Genomic DNA, 14,951 nt, shown 5'->3' on the forward strand with positions numbered 1-14,951 from the left:
CCCCATTCATTATTTCCTTTACACGGATCAGTCGTCCTGGTCCCTTTGGAGAAAAACAGCCCCAAAGCATGATGTTTCCACCCCCATGCTTCACAGTAGGTATGGTGTTCTTTGGGTGCAACTCAGCATTCTTTGTCCTCCAAACACGACGAGTTGAGTTTTTACCAAAAAGTTATATTTTGGTTTCATCTGACCATATGACATTCTCCCAATCTTCTTCTGGATCATCCAAATGCTCTCTAGCAAACTTCAGACGGGCCTGGACATGTACTGGCTTAAGCAGGGGGACACGTCTGGCACTGCAGGATTTGTGTCCCTGGCGGAGTAGTGTGTTACTGATGGTAGGCTTTGTTACTTTGGTCCCAGCTCTGCAGGTCATTCACTAGGTCCCCCCGTGTGGTTCTGGGATTTTTGCTCACCATTCCTGTGATCATTTTGACCCCACGGGGTGAGATCTTGCGTGGAGCCCCAGATCGAGGGAGATTATCAGTGGTCTTGTATGTCTTCCATTTCCTAATAATTGCTCCCACAGTTGATTTCTTCAAACCAAGCTGCTTCCTTACCTATTGCAGATTCAGTCTTCCCAGCCTGGTGCAGGTCTACAATTTTGTTTCTGGTGTCCTTTGAAAGCTCTTTGGTCTTGGCCATAGTGGAGTTTGGAGTGTGACTGTTTGAGGTTGTGGACAGGTGTCTTTTATACTGATAACAAGTTCAAACAGTTGCCATTAATACAGGTAACAAGTGGGGGACAGAGGAGCCTCTTAAAGAATAAGTTACAGGTCTGTGAGAGCCAGAAATCTTGTTTGTAGGTGACCAAATACTTATTTTCCACCATAATTTGCAAATCAATTAATTAAAAAAATCCTACAATGTGATTTTCTGGATTTTTTTTCTCATAATGTCTGTCATAGTTGAAGTGTACCTATGATGAAAATTACAGGCCTCTCTCATCTTTTTAAGTGGGAGAACTTTCACAATTGGTGGCTGACTAAATACTTTTTTGCCCCACTGTATTACACAGTTGTCTGAGCAACTTGCAGTATAAAACCAGAAAATATATCCTCTTATAGCCTTTGATTATGAAGTCATTGTAGAAAATCCATTTGGAAAGAACTCAATGGACTTGGATGTCCTGTGTAGCTCAGTTGGTAGGGCATGGCACTTGAAATGCCAGGGTTGTGGGTTTGTATTCCCACGGGGGACCAGAATGAAAATGTAGGTACTCACTACTTACTGTAAGTCACTCTGGATAAGAGAATCTGCTAAATGACATAAATGTCTGTTCTTGAAAAGTACGGTCATCAATTACCAAATGTAATGACTTAATGACATCCTTGACCCTGCATGATTTTTGTGAAGTGCTCTGATTGTTTATGTATACATGGTACCTGTTCAACCACCCTGAAATACCTTCATTCCATTTCCTGTCGAGGAATTGAAAACTAAAATTAGTTTTGTAGCCTATAATATGTGGCAGAATAATGGCTAACAATTGAAGGTAGTAAATCTTCAGCCAGTAGAAAAACATGATGACATTGAGGATGAACAGCAGGAGCTTTATACCTGCATAAGGATGTCCATTGATTTCTGGCAGAGGGACAGAGTGCACTGTACAGTGCAGGACCTTAACATACACTGAACCAAAATACAAACACAACATTCAACAACTTCAAAGATTTTACTGAGTTAGAGTTCACATAAAGAAATAAGTGAAATCAATTCATTAGGCCCTAATCTGTGGATTTCGCATGACTGGGACAACAGATTGGTTACAGATACCTTAAGAAAAAGTAGTGGTGTGAATCAGAAAACCAGTCAGTATCTGGTGTGACCACCATTTGCCTCATGCAGCGCAACACATCTCCTTCGCATAGAGTTGATCAGGCTGACGATTGTGGCCTGTGGAATGTTGTCCCACTCTTCAATGGCTGTGCGAAGTTGCTGGATATTGGCGGGAACTGGAACACGCTGCCGTAGACGTTGATCCAGAGCATCCCAAACATTTTCAATGGGTGACATGTCTGGTGAGTATGCAGGCCATGGAAGAACTGGGACATTTTCAGCTTCCAGGAATTGTGTACTGTTCCTTGCGACTTGGGGCCATGCATGATCATGCTAAAACATAAGGTGATGTTGATTGATGAATGGCACGACAATGGGTCTTAGGATCTCCTCACGGTATCTCTGTGCATTCAAATTGCCATTGATAAAATGTTATTGTGTTTATTGTCTGTAGCTAATGCCGGTCCATACTATAACCCCACTGCCACCATGGGGCACTCTGTTCACAACGTTGACATCAGCAAACCACTCGCCCACACAACGCCATACACGCTGTCTGCCTTCTGCCCGGTACAGTTGAAACTGGGATTCATCTGTGAAGAGCACACTTCTCCAGCGTACCAGTGGCCATCAAATGTGAGATTTGGCCCACTGAGGTCGGTTACGACGCAGAACTGCTGTCAGGTCAAGACCTTGGTGAGGACGACGAGCACACAGATAAGCTTCCCCGAGACGGTTTCTGACAGTTTGTGCAGACCCACAGTTTCATCAGCTGTCCAGGTGGCTGGTCTCAGACGATCCTGTTGGTGAAGAAGACTGATGTGGAGGTCCTGGGCTGGCGTAGTTACACGTAGTCTGTGGTTGTGAGGCCTGTTGGACGTACTGCCAGATTCTTACTGCCAGGCGGCTTATAGTAGAGAAATGAACATTCAATTCTGTGGCAACAGGTCTGATAGACATTCCTGGAGTCAGCATGCCAATTGCACACTCCCTCAAAACTTGAGACATCTGTGGCAAACTGCACATTTTCGAGTGGCCTTTTATTGTCCCAAGCTCAAGGGTGGACCTGTCAAATTAAAATAACATTGTATTGGTCACATACACATGGTTAGCAGATGTTATTGCGAGTGTAGCGAAATGCTTGTGCTTCTAGTTCTGACAGTGCAGCAATATCTAACAAGTAATGTCTAACAATTCCACAACAAATACCTAATACACACAAATATAAGTAAAGGAATGGAATAAGAATATATACTTATAAATATATGGATGAGCAATGACAGAGGCATAGGTTAAGATGCAATAGATAGTATAGGTAGTATAGAATAGAGTATATATATATATGAGATGACTAATGCCAGATGTGTAAACATTATTAAAGTGGCATTATTAAAATGACTAGTGTTCCATTTATTAAAGTGGTCAATGATTTCAAGTCTGTAAGTAGGCAGCAGCCTCTCTGTGTTAGTGATGGCTGTTTAACAGTCTGATGGCCTTGAAATAGAAGTTATTTTTCAGTCTCTCAGTCCCAGCTTTGATGCACCTGTACTGACTTCACCTTCTGGATAGTAACGGTGTGAACAGGCAGTGGCTCGGGTGGTTGTTGTCCTCAATGATCTTTTTGGCCTTCCTGTGACATTGGGTGCTGTAGGTGTCATGGAGGGCAGGTAGTTTGCCCCCGGTGATGCGTTGTGCAGACCGCACCACCCTCTGGAGGGCCTTGCAGTTGAGGGCGGTGCAATTTCCGTACCAGGTTGTGATACAGCCCAACAGGATGCTTTAGATTGTGCATCTGTAAAAGTTTATCAGGGTTTTAGGTGACAAGCAAAATCTCTTCAGCCTCCTGAGGTTGAAGAGGTGCTTTTGCGCCTTCTTCGCCAGTGTCTGTGTGGGTGGACAATTTCAGTTTGTCTGTGATGTGTACACCGAGGAACTTAAAACTTTCCACCTTCTCCACTGCTGTCCCTTTGATGTGGATGGGGGGGGGGGGGGTGCTCCCTCTGCTGTTTCCTGTGTAATGATCATGCTGTTTAATCAGCTTCTTGATATGCTACACCTGTCAAGGTGATGGATTATCTTGGCAAAGGAGAAATGCTCATTAACAGGGATGTTTTTGTGTGTATGGCCTCTTATTTCAGCTCAAGAAACATGGGACCAACACTTTACATGTTGAGTTAATATTTTTGTTCACTGTAGATAGCTTGGAGGCAAGAGGGTGAAAGTGAGTGAGAGCAGCCATCTTGCTTGGCATTCAGCCTTCCTCAGCTGGCCTCAATCCCCTGTCAAGAGTCATCACTTCACCCGGGCTGGGCATTGCCCATTTGCTTCACTTGGCATCACATTAGAATTGATGCAAACAGAGTTGGGGCAAAAAAGCCACTAGAGTACTTGATTACACATATTCACAGACAGAAAAGGACAGAAAACAGTCCCATCCACACTCACACTCACATTAACACTCATACTTGTGCAAATACACAAATGCACAGTCATTCACACTTGCACACACTCTCATGATCCTAACCCTTTCGGTGAATTGGCTAGTTGAGATGTGAACAACACCCTCCCCTCCTAACAGTGGGCAGTTTTAAGACTTTACAACCACATCGTAAATTCCTTGCAGAGACTCAGAGACTCATACTGACCATGCAGTATGGGAGAGAGAGGGTCACAATAGAGGGTCCCCTCTCTCCACTGGGATTCTCTGCCTCTAACCCTATTACAGGGGCTGAGTCACTGGCTTACTGGTGCTCTTCCATGCCATCCCTAGGAGGGGTGCATCACTTGAGTGGGCTAAGTCGCTGACGTGATCTTTCTGTCTGGGTTGGCGCCCCCCTTGGGTTGTGCCGTGGCGGAGATCTTTGTGGGCTATACTCAGCCTTGTCTCAGGATGGTAAGTTGGTGGTTGAAGATATCCCTCTAGTGATGTGGGGGCTGTGCTTTGGCAAAGTAGGTGGGGTTATATCCTGCCTGTTTGGCCCTGTCCGGGGGTATCATCGGATGGGGCCACAGTGTCTCCTGACCCCTCCTGTCTCAGCCTCCCGTATTTATGCTGCAGTAGTTTGTGTCGGGGGGCTATATCTGTTATATCTGGAGTATTTCTCCTGTCTTATCCGGTGTCCTGTGTGAATTTAAGCATGCTCTCTCTAATTCTCTCTTTCTTCCTATCTTTCTCTCTCTCGGAGGACCTGAGCCCTAGGACCATGCCTCAGGACTACCTGGCATGATGACTCCTTGCTGTCCCCAGTCCACCTGTCCGTGCTGCTGCTCCAGTTTCAACTGTTCTGCCTGCGGCTATGGGACCCTGACCTGTTCACCGGACCTGCTACCTGTCCCAGACTTGCTGTTTTCAACTCTCTAGAGACAGCAGGAGCGGTAGAGATACTCTCAATGATTGGCTATGAAAAGCCAACTGACATTTACTCCTGAGGTGCTAACTTGTTGCACCCTCGACAACTACTGTGATTATTATTATTTGACCATGCTGGTCATTTATGAACATTTGAACATCTTGGCCATGTTCTGTTATAATCTCCACCCGGCACAGCCAGAAGAGGACTGGCCACCCCTCATAGCCTGGTTCCTCTGTAGGTGGTTTCTTCCTAGGTTTTGGCCTTTCTAGGGAGTTTTTCCTAGCCATCGTGCTTCTACACCTGCATTGCTTGCTGTTTGGGGTTTTAGGCTGGGTTTCTGTACAGCACTTTGAGGGTGCTGACGTAATAAGGGCTTATAAATACATTTGAGGCAGCTGATGTAGTAAGGCAGCTGATGTAATAAGGGCTATATAAATAAATGTTACTTGATTTAGAACAAAGGAACTCTCCCGCCAAATTCTACTACATCCCAGAATTTGAGAATTGAACAATATTCCTATTTTAGAGAATGTGTAAACGGTCGGTGGAGAAGCCAGCTACGACCCGGTCCATTTTGTTTCATGTTTGTGACCTCATGAAAGACAATACAGCCACATTAAATCAAATCAAATCAAATTTATTTATATAGCCCTTCGTACATCAGCTGATATCTCAAAGTGCTGAACAGAAACCCAGCCTAAAACCCCAAACAGCAAGCAATGCAGGTGTAGAAGCACATTATCCTAACTCTGTTTATACAGGTTCCTCAGTTATGAGGCTTGCATCTAATTCTTGTATAAAATGAATGAGTAAAGATGAAACTATTTGTGAAATGATGTAATGTGCTGTTAACCTTTAAAATGAGATAATTGGCCTCCATGTAAAGTTTAACTAAGTCAGTAGCCACGCCCAAGTCAATAGACAGTGCTTGGCAATGATGAACCAACCCCTTTTCCACTGAATAAAATCCTCCGTGACGAAAAGTCACCTCAGTTCCAAATAACAGGAGGACTTGTCCTCCACGTTGAAAAGGGCTAAATTCAACTCTTCCGGACAGGAAACGTGAGAGCTTGCGCCACATGTGAAATGGTATGAACTCTGAACTATTTATCATCTAAAGAAGAAGTGCATACTAAACTAGCATACAGTTGAAGTCGGAAATTGACATTCATCTTAGCCAAATACATTTAAACTCAGTTTTTCACAACTCCTGACATTTAATCCTAGTAAAAATTCCCTGTCTTAGGTCAGTTAGGATCACCACTTTATTTTTTAGAATGCGAAATGTCAGAATAATAGTAGAGAGAATTATTTATTTCAGCTTTTATTTCTTTCATTACATTCACAGTGGGTCAGAAGTTTACATACACTCAATTAGTATTTGATTGCATTGCCTTTAAATTGTTTAACTTGGGTCAAACTTTTCAGGTGGCCGTCCACAAGCTTCCCACAATAAGTTGGGTGAATTTTGGCCCATTCCTCCTGACAGAGCTGATGTAACTGAATCAGGTTTGTAGGCCTCCTTGCTCGCACACACTTTTTCAGTTCTGCCCACAGATTTTCTATGGGATTGAGGTCAGGGCTTTGTGATGGCCACTCCAATACCTTGACGTTGTTGTCCTTAAGCCATTTTGCCACACCTTTGGAAGTATGCTTTGTACCTGTTTCCTCCAGCATAAGTTACTTTGCTGTTGTTCTGAGATTGATTCACACTTTTCACACCAAAGTACGTTCATCTCTAGGAAACAAAACGCGTCTCCTTCCTGAGTGGTATGAAGGCTGCGTGGTCCCATGGTGTTTATACTCACATACTATTGTTTGTACAGATGAAAGTGGTACCTTCAGGTGTTTGGAAATTGCTCCCAAGGATGAACCAGACTTGTGGAGGTCAACAATATTTTTTTCTGGGGTCTTGGCTGATTTCTTTTCATTTTCCCATTATGTCAAGCAAAGAGGCACTGAGTGTGACGGTAGGCCTTGAAATACACCCATAGGTACACCTCCAATTGACTCCAATGTTGTCAATTATGACATGACATAATTTTCTGGAATTTTCCAAGCTGTTTAAAGGCACAGTCAACTTAGTGTATGTAAACTTCTGACCCACTTGAATTGTGATACAGTGAATTATAAGTGAAATAATCTGTCTGTAAACAATTGTTGGAAAAATTACTTGTGTCATGCACAAAGTAGATGTTCTAACCGACTTGCCAAAACTATAGTTTGTTAACAAGACATTTGTGGAGTGGTTGAAAAATGAGTTTTAATGACTCCAACCAAAATGTATGCAAACTTCCGACTTCCACTGTATATCAGACTGCAGCTGACCATATGCGCAAATCTAGTACGAGAACAATGACCGACGAGGAAGCATCTCCAGAGTGAGATGGACCTCTCAGACCATGTGAACCTTTCACTCGACGACCCGGTAGATTCCACAAAGGACGAGGGGGACATCAACTGGACAAACCAGAGCCTCACAACACCAGCTCAACTATCGAAGCCAGTTTCACGTAAATACAATGCATTGCATTTCCAACTGAGCGATCGTTAGTGGCTTATGTATTTATGTGAGAATAGCTTCCCAGGTCCGATAGAGACCCATGTTCCTTATTCTTCCTTCCGAAACCCCCTTCTCTTCTCTCTGAATCCATCATGTTATAACCAAACTGTTTTTGTTTAGTCCACTAGGGATGGTATTTACTGTATATTATTATTATGTATTGTATATTCTGTAATTGTTTAATTAGTTAGTAAATAAATATTTTAGGCAATTTGTGTATAGATGATTCATAAGTAAAAGCTGGGTCCATGCAGACAACCAAGAATTTTACGACGTTTGGAATGAGAACTGATAAGGTAATAATTAATTAATAGGAGACTGTACTTGATAATATATGAAAACATCTTTAGAGTCGATTCGGGATATAAACTTTATAAACATTTCCCCCTGGAGCCCCGACTTCCTAGTTAATTCCTAGTTAATTAAAATGTACATGATTAGTTTAATCACGGAATAATAATTACATATAGAGAATTGATATGATAAAATAACAGTCTTCCCATTTAATGACAAGACAGAGACACAACAACACACGCGCACACAGTCAAACACACACCATCTCCATCTCCACACACTTCCCTCTAAAGGTCAGTGTCTAGTGTCTGCAGGCAGAGAGAGTACACACGGGGTCACAGGAAGAGTCCTTGTTTGCAAACAGATCCATGTTGAGCTAATGAAGTTGGGATTCTGGAATGCCAGAACACTCTCTTTGCATTCTCTGGGTTCTAATTGGTGCCAAGGACAGTTCAGTGACACGTAACAGATTATGTAATCGGATGGGACCCACAGGCGCTCGGTGTCGTTCTCATCGCGTCCATTAAGAGTATCTCGGACTCTCCGTCATTCAGTCTATAGCTTTCACTGCAAGCAAATCAACAGGGGCAATTAAGCACAGTTAACAGGAGACATTGAGCATCTGTGAGGGTTACGGCCGGCTCTTCCTTTAGCTTCTGTCAGTAAATTGAGAACTATGAGTGGAGGAGTCAAATAGAGAGTCAGTAACATGAGAAAATTTACAGTAACTAGTTGCTACATGCCCATTTCTCAAACTGCTATGATGAATGGCAGGCTAGTATTTCAGGCAATCCAATACTGCATTTAAACCTCATTGAGGAAGAGGTCTGCCAGAGAGGGAGTGGTATGTAAATTAATCCCTTTCCTCTTGCTCGGGCAAATGCTGGGGGATGCAAACTCTCAGAAGCAATGTGAAAGCTCAGTATAATAGTCCATGCAAAGACATCTCCAGAAGAGGAAGTCCAATCAAATGCTCTGGTGAGAATAGTTCTCATGAGAACGCTGAAGTAATTCCACTGTGACAAGGAGCCAGCAAGACCGTATATAAATATGTCTATTGCTTATCCATTAGCCTTATCAAGCTCAGCCATCCGTTTAGTGTAGGAAAAGACCACTTATCGGAGCTACAGTCAATCTCCCTAAAGTCTATACGCCACTCTTTTGTCCATCAGACTTCTAAGCTTAACTGAGCTCACAGAGATATTGATCTAGTTTCAGTAAGATCTGTATTTCACTGCTACTTGTGCATGCAACGCATTCCAACATTGTAATAGCACGCAAGGTGGAAAACTCTGCCGTTCTGCCCTTGAGCAAGCAGTTAAGCCCTTGAGCAAAGCAGTTAACCCCCAACAAGAGCTGCTTCCCAGGCGACGATGGCGTGGACATCGATTAAGGCAGCCCCCGCACCTCTCTGATTCAGAGGGGTTGGGTTAAATGTTGGACACATATTTCACTTGAATGCATTCATTTGTGCAACTGACTAGGTATCCCCTTTCCCTTTTAAGAGGAGAGTGGTTTTGTCTTTATTATGAAGCCTAAAGGGAACTGCAAAGAAAAATCTAAGTATTTACAAAGGTACTATGGTTACCCAACCTGATCAGGCTGGCTCTCAGAGTATGAAATATAAAATATATTACAGATGATGCCGTTTCCCTCTGAAGTGACACAGGAAGTCACTCAGCTGGATAAAACATATTAGTCGTAATCCACAAACTCATGCCAAAGACACTTAGGGAAAATACATAGCACTTTAAACTGAACAATAAACGATCTCACTCACAACAGCCATCCACATACACTCTCATGTACCAGTACTGAATTGGAAAGCCATTAATTGAGAGAACAGAAGTACCCTCCAAGTTAAATTAATGGTCTTACACTGCTCTATTTCCAAAGAGGACCAGATGTCAGGTTGCTTATTGAGCAAAACTCAAATTTCAAGGTGCTAAAGAAAATTCAAGCAAACTATGTCAAAAACATCCTTTTTAAGAGGTAAAGTGACATTTACATCGTGTCCACTGATGGCACATGTTGGTGAAGTGACTTTGGTTGTCAAGGTTGAGTGGCTTGTTGGACACAGCAATCCTGCTGCAGACTGGCCCCCTGCAGTACTGACCTGGGGTGATGAGGGTGGAAGGAGGGGGAGAGAAGGAGGAGGAGGAAGAAGGTGACTGAAGGGCAGAGTGGAAGAGTAAAGGGCCAACAAGAGGTGGACAAGGCCACAGGGGACAACAGGGGGCCCCAGGGAATGGGTCACCACTGCACCAGAGGTGCTGACAGACTGAGGCTGAGCCTGGGCTCTCATTACCAACAACATAGGGAACACCTGATACTCCGGCCCTCACCCACATGAAAGGCTCTCTCACAGCCTGCTTGCGCAGTAGGGCTCAAAAACCAAAGCAGAATAGGTCACCTGATTGCCCCTCTCAAGCAATAGCCTACTCCTAGTTAGCATAATGACAGGACAACAGCATGAGATACAGGCGGCTATTTTAGTCTATATTCAGAGGGATTGGTTTTTGTTTACTTTTCTTTTGCACAATTCCATACGGAGGACGTTACAGATGTACAATATGATTCATTATTTTGAGCTTTGTCTTTACCCTTGAGATAAAAATGTAATCATATAATTTTTTTTCTAAATGTTAATTCTAAACAGCAAAATCTGCAGTTCAGACAATAACTACTACTGACCAATTATTTAAAATTGTCACACACACACACATCTGAGGCACACAGAAGGATTATTATATAATGTTATTGTGATGGAATGTCGGGCTCTGTTGTCCATATTTTAGCCTCGGCATGTTTGCCTGGCCTACTTCAATGTACTCCGTCTAATCCGGTGGTGCTCTTTCCGCCCGGCCCACTCTGCCTTCTACACCCCTAGTAATCTCACCGCTGCCAAAACAGACAGCTATTGTGGACAGCTGGCAGCCTCTAGGAAAATGACACACACAGAAAACTGTCTAAACACTGGAACAAAAGGTTAAATATCCAAAATTGTGTCTCTGCTATGCTGCCTGCCCCCCTAGTGACAGGACAGTTTGGGATTATGGTATTATTGCTGTCCAGAAACATATGTTAGAGGTGCCTGCCACCACCCACTGTATTGTATGGGGTGTTATTAAAGATAACATTTATATTTTTACAGGTGTATATTCAGGAAAATACAAAATAAACAAAAAATAAATCAATGTTCTCCTTTAGTCAGATTCAAATGTCAACAGGCTCTAGGGCCTGAGAAGCCGCAGATAAAAGTAAAGCCGGTTTCTGGGACTTCTGGTTCGTTTGGGCAGTACAATTAATCACATGCGCAATAAAATGCCACAATATCCACCTTCTTCTTGATCACTTTCCCTCAGCTGTTGAACAACCCTTAATCTCCACAGGCTGTGGGGCATCCACCACTATTATCTTCAGCTCCACTCGCTCCTCTAACTACTTCCTGTGCCTCCATGTAGGAGACCTGCTGTACGGCCCTGACCCTTGTCACTTCATACTCCTTTACCCTAACCGGGCACTCTTGGGAATTCAACAATATTCCTTCCGGCACACACTTGATACATGGCCATACCTTTTGCAATTCCGGCAAAATGGCTTGGACTTGAAAACTCACCGCGTACCTCACATATCCCAGCTTCACATGATAAAGGAGATACTGTTCATCCAACATCAATGACACCGGCAGGCTTTCCACTACACGGTTCAGATGCTTCAACTACTCCTGGTATGTTCCTTGTAACCCACGAGGCCTCAACATCCAACGTGACGCCAGAGATGACACCTTTTATCTGTGTTCTGCCCCCACAATCTAAACTTACCACTTTTTATGTCAGTAGTTTGTAGAGCCATAATGCCTTCTGCTTCTGCTCTTTTGACACACAACAAATCCAAACTAAACCACTTCTAGTCACTCTGACCGAACTCCAGCTTTCCTAATGCATCCTAGATACTTCAAACGGATCGCCCAAAAAAAGCATCATCATTAGTGTATCGTAATCCAATCAAAAACCTATGTTCATTTACAACTTTAGCCCTTTTTGTTTCTACTCTCTTTCACCATTTTCAAGTTCATCCATCCACCTCCCATATTCCTCCACTCCGGAAACAATCATCGTTGTGTCTAGCTAGCGTCTCCATTCCCTTACTCTATTTTTGCACACTCGCTAACTTAGCTTTACACGAGCTACTTGACTGGTTCATCTCTGTTCTCCCCATCTCATGCACACCAGCCAGCACAATGTATCTAGTGGGTCACAAGGCCACAAAATTCTGACGTCTGGGAGAATTAAGTTGATGGTATCATTGTAAATCCCTTGGGGAACTCCCCTCATTCAATCACAAGGGACACGTAGCACTGTGACCAAGGTACGCAGGGAGAGACGTGTCTGATGTAAACTGGTTGAGCTGGGTGGAGCCTAGTTTGGACTGATCCAAAATGACTCCAGTACAGTCCAGGCCACAGTAAACACAACAGGTAAGTATTGAGGTGCAGTTGTAAAGGAAATTGCATTTTGCTTTTTGTTTGTTCACCAAAAAGGCAGAATATGGTCCGCTTCACAGTCCAGCATTGATGTAATATTTTGCTATGAGGTAATGCTGTTGGATTATTTATGTATTTGTTTAGTGAGCTACACTCTGAGTGTTAATAACATATATGTCTTGATAATGCCAAATAATGAGGTCTTCATGCCAATGCTATTTGACAAGATTACGTTAATTACACTGACTGCTAATGCAATTAAGCGCCACAGAAAACCTTCGCAAACTTTTCTCAAGGCACATAGGGAAGAAAATCTCTAATTACATCATAGATAGTGATTGGTAATTAATCTGCAAACATAATTACTGTATCTATTACATGCTTAGCCAAATACACAAATGAGAGGAAAACATATTTCAGAGGAAAACCCATCTGGTAAAAGGGCTATGGAGGAGCAGTGGCATATATTCATGGATGTGAAGGGGAGCCAGGCCTCCTTAAAAAAATTTACCAATCAATTTATTTTATTTTAAATGATGTATCTTTCTTCTCTGTGTTTTCATAATTTTCTTTCAGTTTGCAAGAGACTGAATGTATCACTGGAGAAAGCATCCGAAAGAGCGAAACAGCGCCCCTCTGTCTCTCCATGTGTAGGCCATCTATTTGATGCGGTCTGGTCATAAAGAGTGTCTGGTCATTGTTGCTGCCCGTAGTACTGAATGCAAGGGAAGCCAGCGAGCATTTGGGCTCTCTTGATAAAAGTATAAAATAGTAGCCAATCAGCATTGAGCTAAACTGAGTGAGCTCAAATGTGAATGGTCCTGGCACACACAAAAAAAGGTGTTGAGGAAATTCAGTTTGGATTTGGCTTCACTCCTATCACAGAGAAATACATCATTGATAGAAACATCTTGTTGTGTTGTCCTCCGGTGGTTAGCTAGCAAGCTAAAATAGTCCCTTTCCTAAATTAGCCATGGCTGGAGATTGGGATTTGGACTTTACTTAATTCTCCGTACTGGCCAATGATTATAACAGCGATTCTGATTCAACCATAAAATGCATTTTGCCCTTGGCCTGAGAGGATGGAAGTTCAATATCTAGCTAGATGTAGAAGGCTAATGTTAACTAGCTAACGTTGCCCATGAAAGGAATTTAGGCTTGCGAGCAAGCATTTTAGCCAGGAAGCTTAGGACAACAAAATAAAAGCATGTACTATATGACAGTCATAGACTGTTTCGTCAACCTGAAAGAGAGGACGGCATTGGCGTTTCTCTACAAGTAGGGTGAGTCAACATGTTTTTTCAACTTGCATGAATGTGCACACACAAAAATCGAACCACGGACAGCCACATCATTTAGCTGACATTGATTGGACTAAATTTCTTTTGGTATCTTTTAGTTGTCACTGTGTTAGACTAAACATAGGTGATTTGATGATGGTGAAATGTTGAAGTTGAAATGGTCCTACCCAAGACAAAACACCGGCGTTACAGAGGCAAAGGGGGGGGCCTGGTGGGATTTAGGCGAAGGGAACACCGGCCACCTTTTCCCTCTATTCAACTGGCTAATGTACAGTCACTCGATAATAAGATGGATGACCCCCGATCGTGGATTTGCTACCAACGGGACTCTCGAAAATGCTATATTCTTTGCTTTTCTGAAACAAGGATTTCGGACAGGGCAGACAGGACAGTGGAGTCGGAGAAATCGAGGGGGGAAGGGTTTGCCTCTACATCAGCTCCAACTGGTGTGATAACTCCAGTGTCGACCCGCTGGAGTTTTCAGCTGTTATTGTGACTGTTTACATTCCACCTCAGGATAAGAAAAAAAACTAGCTGGCACTTAACAAACTGAACAAGGTTATAAACAAGCAAGAAAACCTACATCCAGAGGTTGCTTTTCTGGTCGCCAGCAATTTTAGTTCCTTGTCACTAAGACATGTGATTTCCAACATCCATCAAAATGTCTCTGCCACTAAGGTCAAAGAAGTCCTAGACCACTGTTATACTACCCACAAGCAAGCATACAAGGCCCCTCCTGTGTCGGCAAATCAGATTATGACTCCGTACTCCTGCTTCCTCTTTACAAGCAGAAACTCAAACAGGAAGTACCTGTGACTCGCGCCATTGAGAAATGGTCACTAGAATCAGAGATTATGCTACAGGACTGCTTTGCTAGTGATGACTGGATATGTTAAAACACTCTGCCGATAACATTGACGAGCTATCCACCTCCATCACCGGCTTCATTAAAAAAATGTATCGGCAACGTTGTCCCCACGGTGAGGGTTCGCCGCTTCCCCAATCAAAAACCTTGGATTAACACAGAGGTTGGTGCTAATCTAAAGAACAGGGCTACCGCACAGAGAGCTATCATAGACATCCCTGAGGCTACGGCCGCGGACAGGAATAAGTACAGAAGTCCCACTATGACCTCCGCAGAGTCATCAAACTCAAAAAAATCACTAAAAAAT

The 14,951-nt window shown here is 43.1% G+C and overlaps 1 protein-coding gene across 1 annotated transcript in view; it reads right to left on the reverse strand.

Moving 5' to 3' along the window:
• Window positions 1-14,951, reverse strand: part of LOC139406529 (leucine-rich repeat and immunoglobulin-like domain-containing nogo receptor-interacting protein 3) — a 44,038-nt gene that overhangs the window by 14,947 nt on the left and 14,140 nt on the right. The gene's annotated exons all lie outside the window — the stretch shown is intronic.

Source organism: Oncorhynchus clarkii, chromosome 4, assembly GCF_045791955.1.
Source record: "Oncorhynchus clarkii lewisi isolate Uvic-CL-2024 chromosome 4, UVic_Ocla_1.0, whole genome shotgun sequence".
In the NCBI taxonomy this organism is placed as follows: Eukaryota; Metazoa; Chordata; class Actinopteri; order Salmoniformes; family Salmonidae; genus Oncorhynchus; species Oncorhynchus clarkii.